General features: G+C 42.3%; 1 protein-coding gene across 9 annotated transcripts in view; it reads right to left on the bottom strand.

Annotated features, from left to right (window-relative positions):
- Positions 1 to 14,493, bottom strand: part of TNIK (TRAF2 and NCK interacting kinase) — a 407,441-nt gene that overhangs the window by 255,266 nt on the left and 137,682 nt on the right. The gene's annotated exons all lie outside the window — the stretch shown is intronic.

Below are 14,493 nucleotides of genomic sequence, written 5' to 3'. Positions count from 1 at the left end.
TAAAAAGGAAAAAGAGAAATCTTGGCACTGGGGAAATCTAGGGGCTACTGATTTAACCAAGAGATAAAACTCAGCACCAACAACAATGGGACAGGCATTATGTGACTCTTTATATGATGCAACAGGAAGGACAAAAGACTATCTATGTGGTACTCTCGCAAAATTAAATTGACTCTAATTATAAGGAGGTATAATGTCACGAACCTCATTCCATAGTTCATCAGGCACTCTGTCTATCAGATCTAGGCCCTTAAATCTATTTCTCACTTCCACTGTATAATCATAAGGGATTTGATTTAGGTCATACCTGAATGGTCTAGTGGTTTTCCCTACTTTCTTCAATTTAAGTCTGAATTTGGCAATGAGGAGTTCATGGTCTGAGCCACAGTCAGCTCCTGGTCTTGTTTTTGCTGATTGTATAGAGCTTCTCCATCTTTGGCTGCAAAGAATATAATCAATCTGATTTTGGTGTTGACCATCTGGTGATGTCCATGTGTAGAGTCTTCTCTTGTGTTGTTGGAAGAGGGTGTTTGTTATGACCAGTGCATTTTCTTGGCAAAACTCTATAGTCTTTGCCCTGCTTCATTCCGTATTCCAAGGCCAAATTTGCCTGTCACTCCAGGTGTTCCTTGACTTCCTACTTTTGCATTCCAGTCCCCTATAATGAAAAGGACATCTTTTTTGGGTGTTAGTTCTAAAAGGTCTTGTAGGTCTTCACAGAACTGTTCAACTTCAGCTTCTTCAGCATTACTGGTTGGGGCATAGACTTGGATTACTGTGATATTGAATGGTTTGCCTTGGAAACGAACGGAGATCATTCTGCCGTTTTTGAGATTGCATCCAAGTACTACATTTCGGACTCTTTTGTTGACCATGATGGCCACTCCACTTCTTCTGAGGGATTCCTGCCCGCGACATTGTACGGGAGACAGGGATCAAGACCATCCCTATGGAAAAGAAATGCAAAAAAGCAAAATGGCTGTCTGGGGAGGCCTTACAAATAGCTGTGAAAAGAAGAGAAGCGAAAAGTAAAGGAGAAAAGGAAAGATATAAGCACCTGAATGCAGAGTTCCAAAGAATAGCATGAAGAGATTAAGAAAACCTTCCTCAGTGATCAATGCAAAGAAATAGAGGAAAACAACAGAATGGGAAAGACTAGGGATCTCTTCAAGAAAATCAGAGATACCAAAGGAACATTTCATGCAAAGATGGGCTCAATACAGGACAGAAATGGTATGGACCTAACAGAAGCAGAAGATATTAAGAAGAGGTGGCAAGAATACACGGAAGAACTGTATAAAAAAGATCTTCATGACCCAGATAATCACGATGGTGTGATTACTCACCTAGAGCCAGACATCCTGGAATGTGTAGTCAAGTGGGCCTTAGAAAGCATCAGTACGAACAAAGCTAGTGGAGGTGATGGAATTCCAGTTGAGCTATTCCAAATCCTGAAAGATGATGCTGTGAAAGTGTTGCACTCAATATGCCAGCAAATTTGGAAAACTCAGCAGTGGCCAGGACTGGAAAAGGTCAGTTTTCATTCCAATCCCAAAGAAAGGCAATGCCAAAGAATGCTCAAACTACCGCACAATTGCACTCATCTCACACGCTAGTAATGCTCAAAATTCTCCAAGCCAGGCTTCAGCAATATGTGAACCATGAACTTCCTGATGTTCAAGCTGGTTTTAGAAAAGGCAGAGGAACCAGAGATCAAATTGCCAACATCCACTGGATCATAGAAAAAGCAAGAGAGTTCCAGAAAAGCATCTATTTCTGCTTTATTGAGTATGCCAAAGCCTGTGACTGTGTGGATCACAATAAACTGTGGAAAATTCTGAAAGAGATGGGAATACCAGACCACCTGATCTGCCTCTTGAGAAATTTGTATGCAGGTCAGGAAGCAACAATTAGAACGGGACATGGAACAACAGACTGGTTCCAAATAGGAAAAGGAGTTCGTCAAGGCTGTATAATGTCACCCTGTTTATTTAACTTCTGTGCAGAGTATATCATGAGAAACGCTGGACTGGAAGAAACACAAGCTGGAATTAAGATTGCCGAGAGAAATATCAATAACCTCAGATATGCAGATGACACCACCCTTATGGCAGAAAGTGAAGAGGAACTAAAAAGCCTCTTGATGAAAGTGAAAAAGAGAGTGAAAAAGTTGGCTTAAAGCTCAACATTCAGAAAACGAAGATCATGGCATCCGGTCCCACCACTTCATGGGAAATAGATGGGGAAACAGTGAAAACAGTGTCAGACTTTATTTTTCTGGGCTCCAAAATCACTGCAGATGGTGACTGCAGCCATGAAATTAAAAGACGCTTATTCCTTGGAAGGAAAGTTACGACCAACCTAGATAGCATATTGAAAAGCAGAGACATTACTTTGCCAACAAAGGTCTGTCTAGTCAAGGCTATGGTTTTTCCTTGGTCATGTATGGATGTGAGAGTTGGACTGTGAAGAAGGCTGAGCGCCAGAGAATTGATGCTTTTGAACTGTGGTGTTGGAGAAGACTCTTGAGAGTCCCTTGGACTGCAAGGAGATCCAGCCAGTCCATTCTAAAGGAGATCAGCCCTGGGATTTCTTTGGAAGGAATGATGCTGAAGCTGAAACTCCAGTACTTTGGCTACCACATGAGAAGAGTTGACTCATTGGAAAAGACTCTGATGCTGGGAGGGATTGGGGGCAGGCGGAGAAGGGGACGACAGAGGATGAGATGGCTGGATGGCATCACTGACTCGATGGACGTGAGTCTCAGTGAACTCCGGGAGCTGGTGATGGACAGGGAGGCCTGGCGTGCTGCGATTCATGGGGTCGCAAAGAGTCGTATACAACTGAGCGACTGATCTGATCTGATCTGATCTCCTGTCTGTCTAATGTGTTGAACTATGCCAAGATTAGCTCCAAAGCTAGCACGTGCAAGTAAATCCTCTAGACATGGATCCTGGCTCCACCTGAGTCTGGCAATGAGAATGTCATTGCTAGCCTTTGGTCTCATCCCAGGAGGGAGCTAACCAAGACCTGCAGGATAATGCAGAGGGTAGACTGGATTGTGCAGAGCCACCTGGAAGAGTCAATCAATATGGATTAATGTCTCAGTTGAGGCAGTCCCAGGAGGAAGCCGGACCCAGTTGGATCTTGAAGGAGGGGAATCCGGAGGAGAATCAAGGTAAGAGAAATTATGCAAAAGGATGGACAGAAAGAATACAGGGAAGTGAGACAACCCAGTCTGATGAGCACAAGGAGTGGGAAAAAAATTCTTGCTCCATATGAAAGCTCTACTGGGAAAGAATGGCAGTGGGGCTAAGGATGGGGCCATGGGCAAACTTAAGTAAGAAAGGGACTTGGGAACATCATTAGCAAACACTAGGTAACAGCGGTCTTAACTTAAGAGAGCTAAATGTGACCTTGCTTTGACGTGGCAATTATACAGTACAGATGATTTTTTGTTTTCCTTCATTCTGTTCAACCAGACCACTAAGAAAAAGGCCTCACTGAGCAGAAATTTGTAAATTCATCTGGAAATGTTTGAATAGCTTTGCATCACAGGTCTGATAGTATGGGTAGAAAGCAACATTAAAATAGGAAGACAGGTTACAGATGCTAGTTGTGCCCCTCAGTTCAGTTCAGTTCATTCGCTCAGTCGTGTCCAACTCTTTGCAACCCCATGGACTGCAGCACGCCAGGCTTCCCTGTCCTTCACCAACTCCTGGAGTTTACTCAAACTCATGTCCATTGAGTCAGTGATGCCATCCAACCATCTCATCCTCTGTCGTCCCCTTCTCCTCCTGCCTTCCATCTTTCCCAGCATCAGAGTCTTTTCAAATGAGTCAGTTCTTCGCATCACGTGGCCAAAGTATTGGAGTTTCAGCTTCAACATCAGTCTTTCCAATGAATATTCAGGATTGATTTCCTTTAGGATGGACTGGTTGTATCTCCTTGCTGTCCAAGGGACTCCCAAAGAGTCTTCTCCAACATCACAGTTCAAAAGCATCAATTCTTTGGCATTCAGCTTTCTTAATAGTCCAACTCTCACATTCATATATGACTACTGCAAAAACCATAGCCTTGACTAGACAGACCACTGTTGCCCCTCAGGCCATCCTAAATGACTTGTCAGATTTAAAGCAGAAAAAATAATCTAATGAAACTGTTAAAATCTTTCCATTTCAGTGATCAATGGGAGACTGTTGGACGTTGGACTCAATTTAAACCAAAAAAAAAAAAATTATTTTTGGATGCCAAGTGTCTCACTCAAGTGGATTTTCATGAAACAGTGAAATGACAGGGCCTAAATGTAAATACCACCAAAGCCCAGGAAGCTGGAAAGAAAAACAACCAGTAGGGAAAATCTGCTGCTGGTGGTCAGACCCAGCAGCACTGATGCCCAGCAATTCCATGCTCAGCTTCGGTTGAAATAACAAACTCTTTAACGAGGGAGGGCTCGTGTTCTCCGCTGTCATGGTGATGGGGAAATCTCAGCCAGCAGCAAGGGGAACTGACCGGGCAGACTTAGCAGACACCAGCCCTGGGAATAAAGTCCAAACGTGCTTCATGTTGTAGGGAGGTACATTTGTATCTTCAGAAGAAAGACTGGCAGTGGGATTCACAGCCACAGTCAGAGGTCAGCTAGAAAAAGAGCAGCTTGTGTAAAAAGCATCTGCCCTAATACCAATCTTCCTTTGCATAAGCCTCCAAACCCTGTTTCCTATTTCATTCTTTTGGCCTTTGAATTATTCAGACACAGAAATCTAAGCCTAATGTTGGGACAAGGGTATAATAGGTACGGACTTTGCTATTCTGTGCTATCTCTATGGGGAGAACCTAGAAAACTGGAAGAGCATGGCAGGCCACAGTGATTAATCCAAACTCTGCTTCCAGGCTCATCTACATCAACGAGGAGGGAAGGTTTCTTCTTAAATACTCCCTGGCTGGAGATCACACACACATTCCATGCTCACTTACTCCCCAGGGTCAAGAAGAGGCTTATGATATATGACTAAAATATATTCTCTCCACTCAATTGACTTATAAATCTAATTAACATGTTTAAAACAATTAAAAAGTTAGAAACCATGGAATGTTTTTTGTTTGTTGCTGTTATTATTGTTGAGCTTTTTTTCTTTTTACTACCAGCAGTTCCAACTCCGGACCACAAAGCAATCTGTGAAACTCAACCTTCTTTCTAAGTCTTCATATAAAGTTATTCTTTCTGGAAAAAGAAGTGAATGATAGTTTACTGAATGAGTACAGTCACCTCCAATTGAGTATAAATGGCTATTATGTCAATGGTGTAGAGCCGTTCTCAAAGTGGTCTGGGGACCTCTGAGGGTCTCAGATCCTACGGGGCAGGGGAGAGGGGAGGTACACGAAGTCAAACCATCCAAGGTATAACTTTTTTTACTCACTTCCTTCATGATTGTACAATGGAGTTTTTCAGAGGCGACGTCCCTCTGGATGACACCATCACTCTGCTGTTAATGAAACAGGTGCCTGTAGAGTCTTGTACTTTAAAAACCTCTCATAGTTTTAATAAGCATCGATAGTTATAACTCATCATATAAACAATAAACATCGATAGTTATAACTCATATAAACAAAAGATTCTGGGGGACTTCTCAAGTGGTCCACTGGGTAAAATCCTCCTTGCAATGCAGTGGACATGGATTTGATCCCTGGTCGGGGAACTAAGATCCCACATAGGTGGGGCAGCTAAGCCCACTTACCACAACTACAGAGTTCGGGAGCCCATGACCACAGCGAAGAGCTGGAATGCTGCAACAAAGATCCAGTACAGCCAAAAAAAAAAAATTTATTTTTAAAGAGGTTTTTGGAGTCCTCAATAACTTTTAAGTGTATAAAAGGATCCTAAAATATTACAAGCAGCAGAAGTCTTACTAAGAGAACGCTTCCATTCAGAATCTAAATAATAACTTTGTAACAGTGTCACACAAGCAGCTGGGTGTTTAAAAATAAAAAAGGTAAACATCCTTTAACTTGTTCCTTTAAGTGGTAGAATTCCAAGGATCTCCAGCTCTTCCTAATAGTTTGGCTTTTTCCTTGCCTGGGACTGTTTGCTTTTTCTCCTCTTGGAGAGAAGGCATTCAGCTAATTCACCGTCCACTGTTCCTCCTTTCTGTTTTTACAAATAAATCCTTTTCCTGAAATGCCATCCACATGGTCATGCACTGAGGTTCTTAATCACATATCTCCTTGTCTATTACTTAACTTCTCCCCATTGTAATGATCACCTTTACTCCTTGACTCTTTTTTAATGATTATTTCACAATCTGGTTTTTTTTTTAATGTGATCTATCACAAAAGATACACTTAACTGTCTCTCCTAGAATGTCTTTCTTTTAGCTCCCTGCCTGGCAAACTAAAAGGTTCCCTTGCACAGCCCTACCCTCTATCTGGTCAGCTTCTTCCCGCTCCACAGACGGCGGGCCAGGGTTTGATGGAATACAGCCTTGCTGAACTACAGCTTTTGTTTACATACCGGGTTTCAACTACCATGACTGTGAGAGTTCTTTTTCTTCCCATTATAAATAGCATAGGAAACATGTTTGAGGACTAAATCAATGAATGAATATAGGACTGTAAATTTAGAAATAAAAAATCTGAGAAAGAAAAGGGGAAACAAGTGAGCAAAATAACAAACTACACAATTACTAATTATGGTGCATTAAATCTGGTTCTGACCTTCCTGAAGGCTAAGAGAGAAGGCTAAGAAAGAAAAGGGGTTTGACTTCATCTGTTCCCTTGCCCCATCTAGTAGAATAGGTGTTTAATAAATACTCCTCGTAAACTGATGCCTCTTCTCAAGGGATAAAGTCTGAGCTCTCTGTTCAACGATATACTGAGCATCACTCAAGATGTGGCTCAAGGCAGGTGGGACTTCTTCCAAAGGAAACCTCTTCTAAAGACAGAATCGAGCTTCAGACTTTCCATATTACAACTTGCAGGATGAATTTAATGATAAAAATAAAGTTACTTCACCAAGGGAAATGTAATATACCTAAAGGAATTCAGTTTATTAGAGGAAATGCATCGAGCTTAGAAAAGTGAGATAAATTGCCAGGATGGAAAGTAAGAAATTTCATTTAATTACTTTCGTTTTTTGTATGACAATTTTTCTTAATTCATTTTACTGTTCTGTACTATTATTAAGCCATCTCAGGTTATTAATATATCTATTATTTAAATAAGGCTTGCCTTTCCAAGCATTATAGTACAAAGTCTACTAGTCCCTCATCTTATATGTTGATAAGCTGAGGGGAGAAAGCTGAGGCTGCTCTTCAAAATGACTGCCACATGCAAAAAGCACAAATATTTACCTTTCTATTTTCTTCCAGGAAGATATCAAACACATATAAAACATGGGTTCTACCCAATACCACCCAACCACCATCATGATGTTTCCCCAGAGGCGTATATCTTTTCAACTCAAAAAAGTGACCCCCAAATCTCAATATCCACTCACATGAAAATTTTGGAAGGGGGGTTAGTGGTGAAAATGTAATACAAAGATACCTTGCAAACTTTATTCACAAATAAAAAAGCAGGTTCTGACAGCAAAGCAGAGAAAACTTTTTTCAACTCAGGCACTTTCTCACTCAAATCTTTGTAATATGAGAGAAGGAGAACTCAGATCATAGTACATGATGAGATCCTTTTCTGCTAATTAATATTCTGTGCAAGGTGTCTATGTTAAATTATCATCATTCACTGCCTTGAAAATGAGCTGTATTCCTTCTGCAAACTTCCCAGAAAATTCTAGGGAAACAGAAGAAATCAATTCCCTAAGTAAGCACCTACTATGTACTAAGAAGGGCTTCCCGTTGGCTCAATGGGAAAGAATCTGCCTGCCAATGCAAGTTTGACCCCTACGTCAGGAAGAGCCCCTGGAGAAGGGAATGGCAACCCACTCCAGTATTCTGGCCTGGAGAATCCCATGGAGAGAGGAGCCTGGTGGGCTACAGTCCACAGGGTTGCAAAGAATCAGATATGACTGATCAACTAGGCACACACACACATGTGCTAGGCACACCACACATATTTTCGTCTCAGTTCTCCTAACCATCTGGGAAGTATGTCTCACCATCCGTGGTCCACAGATGAAGAGAACAATGCTCATCATAGTTAGATAACAAGCTCTAAGTCATACAGAGAAGAAAAGGGAAACCAGCATTTGATTCCAGGTCTATTTGAATACAAGACTTGTGTTGCTTCCTCTATACTAGGCTGCCTTCTAGAAGCAATCTCTTAATATCAAGAATCTTCCAAGTGCCAACTAAAAGTTGTCACTTGCCATCTGGTTCTACAAGAATGAAGTCATCGGCCACTGCAGTGGCTGACCTTCACCACACCCTGAAAGGAGTTCAGGATGGAGATCAGGAATGTGGTACTCCATGCTCTGGGAAAAACTGGTAGGATAGGCCTTCAGATAGATATTTTCAGGAGAAGATGCTATGAGCCCAATTTCTTGCACCTCCTCATACCTAGAAAAAGCATTAAAATCATTAATGGAGACATCTGCTCCTCATGACTAGAGAAACCTTCTGCCAAAATATGTGCCTGATTGCACATATACCCCTTCACCAAAATCACATATATGCTGACTCCCACCTACCTCTTTAAAGCAGTTCTTCATTGTTATCTGGGAGGCTGTCTCCCAGGATATAGTCCTCATTTTGCCCCGAATAAAACTTAACTCAAAACTCTCACATCGTGCTTTTTTTCAGTCGACACAACCAAACATGAGACTACTGACACCAGCTGACCTAGAAATAGTGATTGCAAAGGTTCTCCAAGCATTTCCCCGCTGGCTTTCCCTGCGATTTTAATATGTTCTGTTAAATAGAACAATGCAACAATAATACCTTTTCTTTACAAGGGAATTTAGAGAGCAAAACCTATCATTTATATTTTGCTCTTTCTTATCATCTTTGCTGTAATTTAGGTAAGCAAAAGCATAGCCACTTAGATTTATTTTTATAGCTGGGTTGAAAGAGGCAGGAAAAATTTTAGCAACTGAAGATACATGAGAGACCAGGAAGTGCCAAAGCCCGCAAGAGTACATGTGACTTCCCCCAGAGGATGGCAAGGGAAGGTGCCCACACATTGTTGACGGGACTCTACATGAATTGAGCCCTTCCCTCAGGAAGCTGCCTGCCCACCCGCCACCCACTGGGCCGTGGGGAAAGGAAGAGGGAGCAGAGGCGCTCTGTCACAGTGACCTGCATGCCCTCAGCTGTCCCCAAAGGCTGCTCCAGATCAAAAGGCATGTCTGATTTTTAAAACGTATGCACCACAGGAAATGTGCTACACTTAAAATATGTTTTTAAAAAAGACTGGAAGGAAATACATCAAAAGGTTAATAGATTATACCTGGATAGTGGGGTTACCAATTGTGCATTCCTTCTGTATTTTTCTTCTTTATCCAAAATTATCAGAAAATGTTATTTTTCTAGTAAGAAAGATCTATGTAACTGTATGTAGACAGCATTTTAATATTTCCATTTTCAAATTAAAAAAAAAAAGATTAGAAGGCGGTAGCTTGACTATACAGAACAGCTGCTCTGTGGCAGGACCCCCAAAAACAAAGGTCATTCAGAAGATTTAACTACTACAGGCACAAAACACCTAAGACATATGTGCCCAAATTGCCCCGTTCTTGGCAGGTATCCAATGGGTCAGACAATCTCAACTGAATGCTTTCAATCTTTTGTGCCAGGACTCGTCTTTTAACAGGGGTCTCCTTCCTGTTTTATTGTCAATTTTCAAATTTCTAAATTATATCCAATAAACTTACTAGTCTTTTTCATCTACAGACTTGAAATTTAATAAACTGCCCCAATTTTTTTTTTCAGCAGGAACGGCACAATTCCCAGTTCATTCGTTCTACAGCATCACCTGTGTGTCTCTGACAACATTAACTACTTTGGCTTTCACAAGATGCATATTCCTGAATTCTGGTTTATGGCCAAAACCCAGCAGCTCCCATGTGAGCACTTGCGTGAGTATCCATGGCAATTACAAATGCTTAAAGATGAGGGTACCGACCACAGAGTGCCATTAAATGTACTTCTGACCCTCAAGATCTGTGTGTGCTTCACTTCTCCATGTGGATCCTGCATGTGCACAGAATAAGAAATTACATTTCATGGAAACTGCTTTGCAATAACAAAGACAGGGTTCTGAAAATGAAGGAAGTAAAAATACAAATGTTTAGAAACTACTCAAGAGATTTTTACCAGCAGGTAGTTTATAAATTCAAAACAAGAATATTGCCTTCAAGGATTCCAGCTTGTCCAATTTTGACAAATTTACCTTTGCCATTATTTGTTGTACTGTTTACCACATTTTAGTTCAGGGGGAAAAAAAAAACTAGAATTACATTATAGCTAAAAATCAGAGAACAGCAGAGCTGCAAGGGAATTTAAAGATCTTCAACCTGCTCATTCTAAAGATTAGGAAAATTGTGAATTAGAAATGTGGAGAGAGGTGATCCAGTGGATAAGAATTTGTCTTGCAGGGAAAGTGGGTTCAGCTCCTAATTGGGAAACTAAGATCCCACACCCAGTGGAGCAACTCACCCCACATGCCGCAACCAAGACTCAACAGAGTCAAATAAAGAAATGTATTTTTTAAACGTGGAGAGATGGTGGTAGTGATTTTAGTCGCTAAGTCGTGTCTAACTCTATGGGACCTCATGGACTATAGCCTGCCAGGTTCCTCTGTTCATGGGGTTTCCCAGGCAAGACTACTGAAGTGGCTTGCCATTTTCTCCTCCAGGGGATTATCCTGACCCAAGGATCGAGCCTGGGTCTCCAATCCTCCAGCTTGGCAGGCAAATATTTTACCACTGAGTCACCTGGGAAGCCCATGTGGAGAGATACTCCATTGTATATATGTGGGAACTCTGTCAATGTTATGTTGGCAGCTGGATGGGAGAGGAGTTTGGGGAAGAGTGGACACATACATATGTATGGCTGAGTCGTTCTGCTGTGCACCTGAAATTATCACAACATTGTAAATCAACTATGCTGCTGCTGCTAAGTAGCTTCAGTCGTATCCGACTCTGCGCAACCCCATAGACAGCAGCCCACCAGGCTCCCCCGTCCCTGGGATTCTCCAGGCAAGAATACTGGAGTGGGTTGCCATTTCCTTCTCCAATGCATGGGAGTGAAAAGTGAAAGTGAAGTCACTCAGTCGTGTCTGACTCTTCGGGACCCCATGAACTATATGTAGCCCACCAGGCTCCCCCGTCCCTGGGATTCTCCAGGCAAGAGTACTGGAGTGGGTTGCCATTTAATCAGCTATACTCCGATGTAAAATAAAAAGTTAAAAGAAAATGTGTCAAGATTAGGTGACTTGACAAAGGACATGTAGGCTGAATGGCAGAGAAGGTCCCAGGCACAGCTTACTGCTGTTTTCTTTACCTATCAATCCTAGAAAGTAAAATAAGAGAGTAAAAATACTTCCAATAGTGTAAAGTTCACTAATAATAAAAGGTTAATGTATTATGAAATAAATAATAAATACGCGGCCATGTTCCTCAAAGCAGGGTTCTGGCTTCAGGGAGAAGTGGGAGAAAAAAGATCCCAACACTTCAACAATGAGGAAAAATACATGTACACAAGGAGCAGATCCCTCACCCTAAGAGCCACACTCTCCAGGGTTAGGGATTGCTGTGTTCCCTGCTGCTGGAGTCAGATGACAACCTCATCCCTCAATGCAGCCTGTAGGCTCCAGGCATCAGAGATTTCCAGATCAGGAGAATCTCAACTCCAGCCTTATCTCTCTGTGTGAAGAGCTAAAGCAATTGACCTGGCCTGTCCCATCTGGCTATAACCCTGTGATTTTTGGCTGGCACATCTGAGAAGTGGTCTTAACAGCCACTGAGCATGTGAAAAGAGCTGACCTAATTATTCGTCAATAACAAAACTAGAAGATCCATGCTGAGCTAAAGGCTGACCTGGAGGTTCCTCAAGCTGGCACAGCTATCTGGTTCCTGCCCCTCTGGAATTTGCATGGGGACTTACTGTAGAGTTTCACGGTTATGGTCTTAGACATATAAAAAGGGAAATCGTTGCTAAAAGTCAGGGGATTCCTTGCCTAAGTCAGCTCTGGGAACTTCATTCATTCACTGATTTCTTTATTTGATCACTCTCAAGAGATGGAGAAGGAAATGGCAGCCCACTGGAAAATCCCATGGATGCAGGAGTCTGGTAGGCTGCAGTCCATAGGGTCGCTAAGAGTCGGACACGACTGAAGCGACTTCACTTTCACTTTTCACTTTCATGCATTGGAGAAGGAAATGGCAGCCCACTCCAGTGTTCTTGCCTGGAGAATCCCAGGGACGGGGGACCCTGGTGGGCTGCCGTCTACGGGGTTGCACAGAGTCGGACACGACTGAAGCGACTTAGCAGCAGCAAGAGATGGTCCCTACATGCCCACTGGGAGTTGGGTTACCTGTCTTTCCAAGACTCATAATCTACTTGGGAAAATGCACAGACAAAACTTCATATAGTAAAGTGAAATGGAGATATGAGAGACTGAAAGAGGTCATAGAAGCTTTACAGAGTTTGGTGGTGTGATAGATCAAGAGTGAGTATTCAGGAGGCGGAAGGAGCTGAAGGGCCTACAGGCCAAGAAGGTGGGGCAGCACCTCAGATGAACGAACTTCTGATTAGTATAGCTTTCAATGGTCACTACACATCTTCATCCTTTCATTATTTTTCCTTCCCAAGTAAAAAGCATCATGAATTCCTGAGGACTATGAAAAAATAACAACTAAAAAATAACAAATAAAAATCAAATAACAAATGTAAAGTGTTCTGAACATATAAAATGGAACACAAATTCTAACAACCATTAACAACAACCAAAAAAAAAAGTGTAATTGCTGCTTTATCTTAAAGTGAGCCATTCAACCAGAGTGATAAACACAAAATGCCTGGGGAACCACGGTTGGAGATATAAGGACTAAGATTCTACTTCAGAGGGAGAAGGGAAAGGGTTATTACTTCAACATTTAGTGATTTTGGCTTTTTGAAACCCCCTCAGTAGCCACAGTGACCAAAAACACAGCTTTATGTCTAAAGACAGAGCCTTGTGGGCAAGTAAGTAATTCGGTTCAGCCTCTGCTTCCCTGGTGGCTCAGATGGTAAAGAATCTGTCTGCAATGCAGGAGACCTGGGTTTGATCCCTGAATTGGGAAGGTCCCCTGGAGAAGGGAATGGCAACTCACTCCAATATTCTTACCTGGAGAATCCCATGGACAGAGGAGCCTAGCAGGCTATAGTCCATGGGGTCACAGAGTCTGACAGGACTGAGCAACTAACACTTTCACCTTCCTTAACTGATAATGATATTGTTAATTGTAAATCCACATTTTTTCACTCTTAAAAGAGAGGCAGAACAGAGAAAATATCCTGAACTCCCCCTGGTCTTTCAACATTGAGGAGAATAAAGACAAGAATCTATTCATTCATTCAATCATTCATCACCATTCATTTATACAAACATGAAAACACTGGGCCCTAGTTCCTATGAACTTCCCTCTGGGACAGGACAGTCACTTCCTAGGGCTGCTATAACAACTTACCTCAAACTGGGTGGTCTAAAACAACAGAAATTTATTCTCTCACAGTTCTGGAGGATGGAGTACAAAACCCATGTGTCATCAGAGCTGGTTCCTTCTGGAGGCTCTGAGGGAGAATCTGATTCTTGTCTCTCCTCCACATTTGGGTGGGTGCTGCATTCTGTGACTTGTAAACTCACCACTCCAATCTCTCCCTCCCTCCTGTCTTCACATAGCATTCTCTTCTCTATCTGTGTCTTCTCTCCTCTTATTGGACAGCAGCTATATTGTATTATGGGCTTCCCTGGTGACTCAGATGTAAAGAATCCACCTGCAGTGCTGGAGACATGGGTTTGATCCCTGGGTTGGGAAGATCCCCTGGAGGAGGGCATGGCAACCCACTCCAGTATTTGTGCCTGGAGCATTCCCATGGAAAGAGGAGCCTGATGGGCTACAGTCCATGGGGCTGCAAAGAGTCAGACATGACTGAGCAACTAAGCACATACTGGATTATAGCCCACCCTTATCAGGTATGACTGCAACTTAATTTGATTACATCTGCAGACCCTATGTTCTTCTAAAGTTGTATTCATAGATACTGGGGGGTTAGAACTTTCACACATCTTTTGGGGAGACACAATTCAACCACAACAGAGAGCATGTACCCCCACTGTAGGGTCACAGTTGGATTATCTTACCACCTTTTCCGCCAAGCAAGAGGCTATCACTAATGTTAAGGAGGTTACAGCCTAGAGAGACAGAGATTTACAGATCTCTCTATCTCCCTTGCTCGTATTGGCAGTTATGGTTTTAGCTCTGTGGGTTTCACTGTGCCCTTTCTGCCCATCCCTGGCTGAAGACTGTAAGCTCCCAGAGCACAGGCACCATATCTGTTT

This window comes from Bos indicus, chromosome 1, assembly GCF_029378745.1.
Source record: "Bos indicus isolate NIAB-ARS_2022 breed Sahiwal x Tharparkar chromosome 1, NIAB-ARS_B.indTharparkar_mat_pri_1.0, whole genome shotgun sequence".
In the NCBI taxonomy this organism is placed as follows: domain Eukaryota; kingdom Metazoa; phylum Chordata; class Mammalia; order Artiodactyla; family Bovidae; genus Bos; species Bos indicus.
Note: the sequence above shows the minus strand (reverse complement) of the source record. Positions and strands in the feature narration are given on the sequence as shown.